Source organism: Pterocles gutturalis, unplaced genomic scaffold, assembly GCF_000699245.1.
Source record: "Pterocles gutturalis isolate BGI_N339 unplaced genomic scaffold, ASM69924v1 scaffold8766, whole genome shotgun sequence".
Classification (NCBI taxonomy): domain Eukaryota; kingdom Metazoa; phylum Chordata; class Aves; order Pterocliformes; family Pteroclidae; genus Pterocles; species Pterocles gutturalis.
The window spans coordinates 12,258-24,597 of NW_010102994.1; positions in this window are offsets into that span (position 1 = coordinate 12,258).

Sequence of the window (12,340 nt, forward strand, 5' to 3'; positions counted from 1 at the left end):
AAAGGAAACTGGTCTTGACAAAGCACTGAAGATTAACTCCTTGCAAGAAAGAATAGCACCAGAATGTGGAAAACTCAGAATTGCCTTCTGATTCCTCTCTTGACTTACAGCAGGGGAGCAGGACTTGGCTTCTATTAATTTGCCATTAAAAAAAAATAAAGAAAACATTTTAGAAATGTGTTCAGCATTTACCCATGAGATTGAAAACAACTTTCCATTAGGCTTATGACTGATTTGTTTTCTAATTGAAAAACAATCAAAACTAATTTTATTTACTAAGCAGACAGTAATGGTCATGCTCCAGTGAATGAATAAATGTGCATTTCAAAAGGAATTCTTGTTTTGCAAATGCATTTAATTTAATGCAACATATTCCCATAAAAGCAGAGGCACTAATGAGGAAGGGATGACTCTGTCCTGTCGTGCACTCTGGGAAGGAAAGATGGGTTCGTGCTCATGGTGTCAGCTTAGGACTCTACAGGTCTTGGTTCAGTTCCTGACATCCTTGTTTGATGTCAGGCAGGCTGTGATCTCTGAAGTTTTCTGCCTGTAAAACTAACCTAGTGATTCCTTTCTCACACCTGTCCTACACAGTGGAGAAATTTGAAAGTCCCATCACAAAGTGCATGTTCGGTGCCAGCACCACGGAGTTTACATCTGTTTTGTCGAAGCCTCGCAGGAATAGACACTTTTTTCTGAAAAGGACAAGTTCTGGGGCATTGATTTTGTGTCTCTTTGACATAAGTCTCATCTCCCTTATTCAGGTGGGGGTTTGGCTGGTACAAGCTGTGCTAGATGGACAGTCAGGTGGCTCTCATCGACAATGCATCTCCAGAAAATTTGCAGCTTGCTCTGAGCACCGCGAGCCTGTTTGTCATTACCCTCTCCAAGAGGGACCACTTGGAAAGAAAATTGGGTTTCGGCGTGCCTCTCTGGAGGCAAGGAGGATTGGATGGATCACACAAACCGAGCCTTGATGGACCATCCAACACGTTACCACACCATCCATCAGTGGCACGGCCAGGATGATGACACTAAGCCATGCCAAGCAATACCCCCATGGAACCGGGGTAAGTTCTCAGTGTCACAGCCATGGGCAGTGCTCGACAGCCACAACAGCCATTAGACGAAAGGTATATGAGTCAGATAACTTTTACCGGCGCTTAGAGGTTATATATGTGTGCACGGTATAGGCTAGAAATAATATTCCCACTTGATGGAGAAAACGGGGGTAATTTGTACAGAGTGACAGAAGAGGAGGGATGAAATCTGGGTGAAGCCTTGGGAAATCACATCTCTGAAGCACATGAAGGAGCATTTCAGTATACGGCGTGAAGGAGGATCTTTGACATCCTGGATGCTGAAATAGGAATGAAACCCAGGCTGCCAGAGCCTGTCTTAGTCCTTCTCTAGTTGCACTTGCCCTTGATATACGCTCCGTCTTATCTGTCATGGTCCGTGTTCGATCGCACTCAGCCTCGCCCGAAATTTCCCTCCCTATCTCTGAGCCACGGGTGTATTTCCTGCCCTCCCAGCAGACCTACGTGAGCAGGGTGCTACTGTGCTTCGTGTGTCGAGGCATTTTGGTCAGACCTCCTCCAGACCCCTCCACTTGTCTGAATTAAAATTAGAAAGAAAACTTGATCCTTCCTTTCCCCCTCCCTGCCAATCACCAGTATAGCCAGGCACATCTGGCTTTTCTAAGAGGTTTTGCATCCAGCATCAATGCTGGTTTTACTCTTCAGCAGCCTGCTTGGAGCTTTGCTACCCTCCCGTCTGTCGGAGCAAGATAACTCTGACCAACGGGACCATAGTGCCAGAGACCTTCAGTGGGTGAGCATCTGCCAGGTTGAGCTGATGACTCATGTCAAAGCACAGCCAGTGGAAGGATTCTGCCAGAGCTTTGTAACCAACCGTGCCTTATCTAAATAGTATTGACTGATTTTATTCTCTGCCGGTTGCTAATGACTGGCAAATAAGTGACTGACTGTGCTGCGACAATACAGAAAGGATTACAAAGTGGCAGCGTGATCTGTGGGAAATATGTTGTTTCTGTTGCTAAAATATCATGAACAAGGCAGGGAGTTGGTTTTGCCATATTCTCTTTATACACATTAAAAAATTAGGTGTGCTCCTAATTTGCATTAGAGCAGAGTCTCTGGTTAGATAGATCGAGCAGAGGACAGGGTGGGTGTTCAGAGAGACCAACGCATCTCCCTCTCGACCCAGGCATGCCCCCAAAATACAGGGCTGCTCCTTATCACAGGAGGCCAAAGCAACTGGGTGAAACTGTGCTTACTCCTGCCCTTGGGACAACTCAGGGTCACTCTGCTCAAGCCAATGGTCCTGGGGATGTGACTGGAAGTGTGATCAAACTGAACGACCATCATCAGCTCTCCTGATCTGCACCGAACATCATCCCTCCTGCTGTTAGTGTGGTTTGCTGTGGGTACCTCAGCTGGAAAAGGTGGTGGGTCATTTCTCTGGATGCACCCCAACCCCATGCTTTGCACAAGTCCTCCTTTGCAAGAAGAGTATCTACACTGTCTTGCTCGGTCTAACGTGGTTGTTGCTGTGGAGCCAACTCTGGAATTGCCAGAGCTGTCTTACCAATTTTTTGTGAACTGAGCAGGAGGAGATGCAATCCTGCAAAGCAAGATACGGGATGGGTTGTACCCCAAAGTTTTGCTGGCTGCCTGATGCACTGTCTCTCCTTACAGGGAGGAAAAAAGAGTAGAAGCTGAAAGGGTTGAGTCTTGCTCTGGCTAGACCTCAAGGCAGGGCTCCCAACACCTTCACTGGCAGCTGCAAACAGCAGGAGTTGCTGGTGTGCTCTCACCGAAGAGCAGGACCGATCCTGCACTGCAGCCCCAGTGCAGGAAGATGATGTTTTCTTCACGTGGCACAGTCTCTCTTACCTTCAAGGGATCAAGAGCATGCTGGGGAGGAAGAGAAGCCGGGACTGACTTGGCCCCAGCCTTGCTCTGGTGCCTTTCAGTGAGTTCCAACAGCTGCAAATTGTCCCCAGTTGTGGCACTGAGGTGACAATCAGGAAAATAGAAGCTGACAGTGGAAAATGACTCTGTGGATGTCAAAAAGCAGCGAGGATCAAACAACCCACATAGCAAAGATGAAGCCTTTTAACTAAGCCCAGGGGCACCACAGGGACCTGGGGCGGGCTGCCGGGGAGAGGGCGCTGCCATGCCTCCTCCGAGCCACCGTGACCTCTTTGCCTTTCAGGCATTTCCGTGAAGGCCAAAGGTACGGGACATGATCAATGACTGTCTCTTTTCATTTGGCAGAATGGTGCCAGTGAATAAACGCTACCTGCAATTAGGTCATCCCTTTAATTAATTAAACCATTAAGGAAACAATTAAGAGAGGGAGGCTTGGTTTAAGGGGTGCAGGGCAACTGAGACTTGGAGGTCCATCTCTGCCTGGGTGACTTTTGCCAGCTGATGCTTCTAATCAAAGCAATTAAGCTTAACTTGACGAGGGACAAAAGGGCTTGCTGAATTAAAGGGGTGGCAGCAAGAAGCAGGGCCATGTCTGCAATGATGGATGGAGGAGGAAGGGGATAGAGGAGGTGTTCTGGGATAAAGGGAAGGTTTTTGCAGATATTTTCGACTGTTGAAGGAAGGAGTGCTTTCAGATCCAGCTGCAATCCAGTTCAACATGGAGAAGGAACCTGGCTTTACCCCTTTCCCTCTTTCCCCATGAGCTAGTTTCCAGCCAGAGGACTTTGACCCAATGCAGCCATTTCCCTCGTTGGGTGATGGGGGTCAGGATCCCTTCTAGAAGCTCAGGCATGGGAGGTGACTGTAAAAATTCAAGCCTGGGGCAGTCAGGCAAGCTAAGAGCCAGGCTTCAGGACTACCTGCTAAAGCAGGCTTCCAAAGGTTGTCCAGTTAGGAAGACAAATGCATTATTAATTTTTCTTTTCCGCCACAATGACAGAACAAAAGAGAACGTATTTCTTCTCCTTGGCCACCGTTAACCGTTTCAAGCTGAGCCACAGCACTGAAATGTCCCTGTCCAGCCCAGAGGCATTTATATGCAGCCATTGTTCTCTTCAGCCTTTCGCTCCAGGGCGAGCAAGATTTATGCTCGGAAGGATGATGAGAAGGGGCACATTATTAATCATGAAATCCATCATCTGTCCCCAAAAACCTGATGGAAGAGGTCCCACAGAGGTGCTCACGCTGTATTTGCCAGCTCCCGCAATCGCTCCCAGGAGCCGGGCTCATGTGCCTTCACCCGGTCGGCAAAGCATGGGCACGAGGAGTGTCTGCCTGCACCGAACACACCTGCCACGGGCAGAGCAGCAGGACAGGGCTGTCCTGCTCCAACCTCAGCCCCACGGCCACTTGGGTTTGCTTTTTTCGTGCGTGTTACTCTCCACGCTCAGCAATTGATAAACCAGTGCTATCACAGCTCCTGCGTTACACAGGGATGGTGATGGATAGCCACTCTCCCCACCCCTGTTTTGGGTTTTGTTTTGTTTTTTAACCCATTTCTGAACATTTTCTTGTTTTCTCACCCTTTTGATGATGCACCGCAGTTTGGCTGAGCGATCAAAGGTGGTGTAGTCAGTGCACGGTGAATTATCTCTGACCTTCGGTTATTTCTGTGCAAATGAAGCGCAGCAGGAAAACGAAGACTTTCAAGAAAGGAGAATTTGGCCCTGAGGTCAGTGAAAGGGAGTTGATCCGTGAATTTTAGTGAAGTTTTTGGCTTTGAGACTTGGGGGACTCATGGTCTGGCACTAACTTGGGGGCCAAATCCACCCAGACAGGTAGGGTAACGACACCTGGGGCCATCCCATGAGACTTCAGCCCACAGAAACAACATGATTGCACCCAGAATGAGGTGTCACAGGGAAAGACAGAGGTGCAGACTGGTCTGGCGTCATTGTCCCACCCTACTGAAATCCAGCTTGGCCGGCCCATGGCAGCAGTTTTACATTTTTGGCCAACATTGAGGTAACTGCTGATTTACTTTGCTATTTTTCACTAATATTAGTGAAAAATCAGCTAGAACCGAGCCTGCTCATTCCTGTAGTGCCTGTACACTGACATTAGTGCTCCTTTGTGCTAGGAGCTGCACGAACACCGAGTGGGGACCCCGAGCAGCGGGTGCTGGCAGCAGCAGGGGACCCCAGGAGAGCAGGGCGGTGCTGCTGGATCTGTGCTCTTAGCAAAGATAAAACAGCATTCGGTCTTCACCTGAAAAAGATGTAAATGAGAGAGCAGGGGATGAGGGATGGGGGTAGCAGCCAGACAGGCAGTTCTGAGGACTCCCGCGGCTGGTGTGCGTTTCAGGTTTTCATCTCGTTCTTTCTCCGTCCCCACACAGCTTGTGATTAACATCAGTAACCGGCCGTCAGCTCATTCCAGATGTGCATCGTTTATGATGAGCCATGTCTTGAGAGTCTAGGTAACAAAACAAAAATGACTAAAGCCTCGCAACTCAGCAGCGAGGGGGCTCTTTTCCATAGAGATCTGTGCGAGCCGGGGCGGTGCTGTGGGAGCCAGCGTTTTAACAACTCCCACCTCCTCATGAGGACACTTATGGACTACAGGATTTGAGTCATGGGGTGCAATCCGGCTGTCCTTTGGGGATGTTCCCCCCTTATTCCAGCCTCCCCCGTGGTGCATGCCCGCCTTTGCCCATCCACCCCTCCCCACAGTGCTTCCCTGCACCTCAGCCCTAAATTCCTTCTCCCTCCCAACCTTTTGACCTTGGATTTTGATGCTCTGTAGGGAGGATGGGTGCTCATGGTGAATTTTTTTCCCAGTCCCTGCTACTGCCTCCTGCCTTGTCCCAAGCTGTGCTCTCCTGCACCCCATCTGCGCTGGTCTCTCCTCAGAACCCCCCCAGCATCCCATCCCTCCTGTTCTCCCTGATGCCTTTCTCTGACCTCAGGCAGGACAGGGCGTTTGTAGCATCCAGGCGCAAGACTTGGGGCAGGGAAAGCAATCCTTCCTCGCTGGCGTGGCCAGAGCGAGCGCTTGGCTGTTGCAGGCAGTGTTACATGGTTCTAGATGCCAATGAGTAGGAAATTAAGTTGCAAACCCCCAAGTTTTGGTGTGGTTTTTGGTGTGTACACCCAGCAGGGAAACCACAGGCAGCTCTGCATCCGCAGGAGTCATTGGAGAGCGCAGGATGTGGCTGGGCTGATGATGCCTGAGAACCCAGCTTGGAGGGAGCGGCGGGGCTGTTTCACTGGTGTTGGTGTGTAACTGTTTGTGGATTTTACCACCCACTTATCCTGGCTTGATTTATGAATTCAGCCAGGAACATCTTCTGCCTTAGAAAGTAAAAGGACTTTAATAAATGAAGATGTATGGGAAAGAATTAAAACCTGACATTGCACTAGCAGAGCCAAGATTATGTCTCTCCTTCCTCTGGAGAATTTATCATATTTGGAATTAACCAAGAAAAGTTTTATCTGAAGGGAACAGCGAGACACTTGAAAAGTAGGCTGATAAAGGTGAGATCAAAGCAGGGAATGCAGAAGTGGTGCTGCCCCATGCCCTTGTGCGTGCGCGGATGCTGGTGGGTCTGTGCGACCCTTGTGTGGGGCTGTCCCCCCTCTAAGCTGTTGTCTGAGGCCGGGTGAGACCTGCCTGGCCACACAGGCAGTGCTTGTGCCTGTGTGCTGGGGTTCCTCATTTTGCCATCCTTCCTACCAGCAGTCACAGCCTCCAGGAAGCATCAGAAATCAATCGTCCGAAGAGCCGGCTTGCTGTCAACCTAAAGTGAGGAGCTTCCTTCCAAACCTGCTATTGCCCGAGCTCTGAGTGTGCAAAGCTGGTGTGAAACCTGTGCAAGGGCTGTAAGCACGCTTTGGGGAACAAGAGGAAGAAAACAGCTTTTTTCCCCTTTTAATGTTTGCCTTCTAACAGAATAGGGAAATAGAAGCCGGGTTCCCTCTGGCATAGCAACACACCTGATACCGTCCGCCGCTGCAGGAAGGAAACTCATTCTGGCATTATCCCAGCGCTGGAAACCGTCTGCCCCCCTTTGATTCACTTTCAGCCCTGTTTCCTCTGGTCCTAAGTCAACATTAATCTTAATTATGTCTCAGCTAACAAGCCTCTAAGAGTTTATTAAAGAGGCTTTTGTGTTCCCTAATTGAAAATCTCAGCGCAAAGTGTTTCAGCGCTGCTTCTGGCTCTCACGCGGCTTTGACAAATTGCTACGAGAGGCTGGCAGAAGGGTGAGGGGACAGGGCCACCGCTCCTAACGCCTTGTTCCGCTCGTCAGCTGCTGCTGCGCCCGGAGGGGAGCTGATGGGGAGAGCTGGGCAGTCAGTCTCCATCCTCTTGGGAGGACAGCGGTATCTGAAATGCCAGTTGTGGAAATGTTTGAGGCACAGCCGTATGTGACCGCTCAGTGTCTCTAAAAGAGAAGTTCAGGACAGCCAGGGACCATGCGTGGCTTGGGGGGTCTTCACATCACAAAACTCGTCCCAGATCTTGTATTTCCTGGCAGGAGCAGTGATGTCCTGCAGGGAGCTGAGGTCTTTCTCCTACAGACAGGAGATTTCTTCTTGCTTGTACTTGCTTTGCCTTTCCTTCAGGTTCCAGAGACACCCCCAGGCATTCCCACACCTTCCCCGGCTCCATCATCTCTCCTGCAACTTTGATTTTTCTTCTTCTGTTCTTTTCATCCTTGGATCTACATACTACATGAATTTGCAAAGAAGGTTGGTCTGGAAAGGTATCGTTTTGGGCTCTGGTTTTGAACAGGAGCCAGACCTACCCCCCCTCTCCTCCCACTACCCCTGGGTCAGGACGGGGACCGCAGTTGCCAGAAAATAGATGTTCCGTTGAGGAGCCTGCCTGCCAACATTTGCGTTGATAATGTTGCAATGCATCATATTTAATGAGCAAATTTTTGGAAAGCTTTCAATGCATCAATTTTCAGATAAGACAGCCAAATGACCTTTCCAGCAAACAACTGTCTGGGGAATTTGGTTTCATCATGAATTCCTGTCCACAGCCAAGGTTCGAGGAGGAAACACAACAGCAGCTGCAGCCAGGAGCACACCCAGGGTCTCCTTCCCATCCCTGGGGAGAATCCAGTCCCTGGTCAGCCCTGTTGGGTTCTGAGCCATCATCTCCTCAGCATGGAGTATAAATTTGGCAGCTCTTTTCCACTCCCAGAACTTTTTTACCAAGAGCGTCTCTGCTCCCCCATGGCTCCTGCAGACCATCCTCCCCGGTGCTGTGCAGCTGTTGCCCCACGGGATCCTTGCTTCATCCCAAGAAGACTTTTCTCAGATGTGAGTTGTGCTTTCAAAAGCTCCACTCTTTCTCCAAAGCCCATACACCGCTCTGGGGGAGACACGGGTTTCCCCAGCAGCTTGGCAGTGGATTTCTCAGGAGCCAGGCAGGCTGACAGCATCTCTGAACACATTTCATCAAAACATGTCATGCTTTGACAAAGACTGATAAATTCAGATGAAAATCTGTCCTCCCATCCAGCCTCTCCCAGAAAGCAAGAGACAGAAGCGACACTCCCCACTGCAGTTATTTTTATTTTTATTTTTACACATTTCAAATCCAGTCACTAAGCCTGAGGGACTGACTGACATTTTTAATACCTCGACAGACAATTCTTCAAATTAAAACTTCCTATTCAGCTTTAAATACTCCTTTCTTGGCCAACCCTTTGATTCATTCAATTATTACAAATGTTAGCTCTCCTGCTGCACTACTGAACACAAACACCCACCTGCTCATGAAGGTCAAGGAAACTTTGCCCTGTGCCCATCTGACCTTCACAAGGTTGGAAAATATATTGGCTTGTTGCTATTTCTGTTGAAGTCCCCAGTTTGGAATATTCATTGAGATGTATGCAGACATCTCAATAAACAGATTTTTCAGCTGCTGGATACCAAAGTGCTTTGCTGAAGTATGTGGGGAAAAGCAAAACAAGCAACAGCTGGGATAAAGGAGGACCTTTCTGGAGGGCATCACTTTTTATTCCAATAAAAATGGGTATAAGTGAAAGGGAAAAGTCAGCTACTCGGGTTGTACAAGTGGCATTTGCAGAACGTAGCAATTCCAAATGGCAGCTTCCAGGTGGGTATCTCAGAGGGGTCAGGAGTGACTGGGGATTGGTGTGTTTCACCGGTGATTTCTGGCCTCCTGGGTTTCAGCAGGGTCACCCCTGACTCCGCTGGCGTTGGGATCTCTCTCCAGTTGCTCTCTAAGGGAGGCAGCACCCAGGCACGACTCTGAACTGGGGCACGAGGCAGGAGCACACCCAGAGATCGATGGATTTACATCAGAGTAAGAGCAGGGCCAAGGATGGTATTTTCCCTCCATCTCTCTTTGAGTTGCAGCTAAATGTAGACTAACTTCCAAAATCAATATTGGTTACACGTGCCTTAATACCAACCTCCCTGAGACCACCACAAGCCTGAGACTATCGGTTAAAACCAGATCTCTGCTTCCTGAGGCTTTCCACGCTGCTGGCCCCAGGGACTGGGTCATCACCGGGGTCCAAACGTTCTCCTGCAATGCATGGTCCTGGCACAGCCTCAACAAGTGCAGCAGCATCCTTAGAAAAACTGCAAGGCCATGTGCAAACAGTGCCTGGTCCTCCTAACTGCCCATTACCTTCTGCAACCAGAAAGAAGGCAAACTTTGCTCATTTTATATTCCTGTGGTTTTTTTTCCCCCCAGAACAGCTCATCCAGCTCCACCATCTCGGTTACCCAAAATGTCTTATTTGGTCACCTCAACCTGCACTTTGTTTTCATGTCACATTTATGCCTGCACATTTTTGTATTGTTCGAGTAACTCCATCTAAGCCTTGTTGCTATGAGATGGATGATGCTCTGGGGTTTCTGTGTTCTCTCTCTCTTTCCTGTTGTAATCTCATAACACTTAATCCTCTGTATCTCTTCATCTTTCCCTGAAAAGTCACTAAAGGTGAACGCTTTCTCTACTTGCTCTCTTACCATCTATATCTTGAGCCTTTAAGCTCCTGATCCAGGTTTCTGACCTTGAGCACCGAGTCATCCCAAACATCAGTGTGTCCTGTTCCCTCAGCCTGTTCTCCGCTTCTAGGATGAACCTCCAGAGCTGCTCTAGTGTTTGTTTTTATTCCAACACAGGTAATGGAAAAGCAGCAGCCCTTAAAAGAAGTGGGTGCCACACGGGATGTACAGTCCTGTCCTCTGGCGATGTGAGGTTAGGTGGTGCAAGGCCAGCAGATAAGCTTGCATTTGCATTTGACTCGACAGTCCCCGTGCTGCAAACGGACACACAGCACAGCCCTGGACCTGCAGCACAGCCACGGGCTGAGAATTACCACCAGGGACAAGTGTCTCACTGTGCCTTTGCCTACAGCCAGGCTGTCCCTCTGCCAGGCAGCTTAAGGTGCAAAATGTGGATGTGGGTTCGATATTCCTGGTGCAAGTGCAGAGTGTCTGGATGGGAGGTCCGGGTGTGCAGCATCCAGAGCATCCGCCAGATGGGCCAGCCATCCAGAGCATCTGGTCCACAGCATCTGTCACGGGCTTCCCCACCTCAAAAACAAGGAGGAAGATTTTGGGTTTCCCTTCCTGGTGCTCCAAAGGCAAGTCCCGCCATGTCTTTCTGTGGAGAGTCTGGAGAAAAATACTTTTTCTCTCCCAAGGTCTCAATTTACTTAGGCACCCCTGGCTTTTCCCTGTGTCATATCCTCTCGCCTGCTTGAAATCTGAAATAAAAGTGTGGTGCGTCCCTGCCCTGGGAGTTATCAGAGCCCAGAAGAACCAGGGTGGAGATGAAGGGCAACACCACATAGAAGGTCCAAGGCTTCAGGAGTTCAGGTCCATCACCTGAGTTCACATCTCTCCAGCAGACAGCACCGTTCAGTCTGTGTCTGGCCATCACAGGTCTCTAGCCCACTCACCTACAGCCACCACAAAATAACGACGAGTGGGATCAATGGAAACATATTTACTCCAATTAATAGCATGACACATCGCGCAGGCTCTTCCTCCCTGTCTCGGATTGAGGCGGATGAGTCACGGCCATCGCTAACGCTTCGGGGCTGCAGCAGCTCTGCACAACAGGAGGGATCGTGCACGTCGCACCCCGACTTCTCCGCAAAGCTGCTGCTTCCAACAGGCAGAACAAAGCCAGGCAGCACACGCCAGCACCGTGCCATGGCACCAGGAGAGATGCCAGCTCTGAAGAGATGCGATGACAGCAGCTCCCATGGGCAGGGGGAATTAATTGTGCGGCTCCCAGAATTAACGCCATCGTTCTGCTCTCCTGCTTGCACCGCTGCTGAGCCTCGCGCCACAGGCTGCGTTCGCATGCTGCAGCCACACGTGTGAATCCCGTCCCATATGCCAGGTGACAGACAGGGGTCTGACGGGCCTCACGGCTCAGCCTTGCAAATATTTTATTTTCCGGCGTGCGTGTCCCTGACAACTCCAGACAGGAATCAGCGCAGCAAAGTGTCATTTACATAGAATAAATTAATGTCACCAAATTGTAGTTGGATTTTTCTGACACCTGTGAAATCTTATGTGGGGGAAATGGAATCGCATCACATTTCTGACCTGATGGAGCTGTGATATAACTGTGAAGCTGAGCTGGAACACGCAGACCAAGCCAAGCAAGGGGAATAGGGGGTTTCTGCACCCCTGAAATGTTGGAGTTTATTGGCAGGGTAACATCGACCCTCCCCTCCCATCTGGGATGCTCCACAGGCTCTGCAAAGCCAGCACAATAGATACCAGGTAAACCCAGCATGAATTTAGTCTCCAGTCACTCCAGGCAGTCCATTTAGGTGAAATTCACTGCTGTGCCAGGGGCCAGAGTGAAGCACTTAGGTCTCACAGTGCCGGACCTGGCGCTGGCTGGCTGCACGGGGCTGGATTTCAGCCTTTGTACATCCCTCGAGAAATTTTCCAAGAGGATATTAAAACACCTCCATATTGTTCAGTGAGCAGGAGCCAGCATTGTCAGAGATGCACTTAGCAAAGAGCATTTGCAATTTCCAGACAGCACAAAAAAGAAAAAAAAAAAAAAAAAGAGCGTGGAAAATGGAATTGAATGAAAAGCCCATACACAAAGCTGTTTCTCTTCCTTTCTTCCCCTTTTCCAACCATCCTCCCTCCCCAACCCTTAAAAGATCCAACTTGAAAGCTGAGACTGATCCTAATCATCTAATTAAAATGCTGAAAAATTTCAAAGCATCACATATCCTGCACACCAAGATGAAAAAATAGAATATTCTCAAGATTTTCAACCCTGCCTCAGCAACCCTCCAATTCACTCTGGGACTGGGGAAGATCTTAGCTTGAGGAGGATCGTGATGAATCATA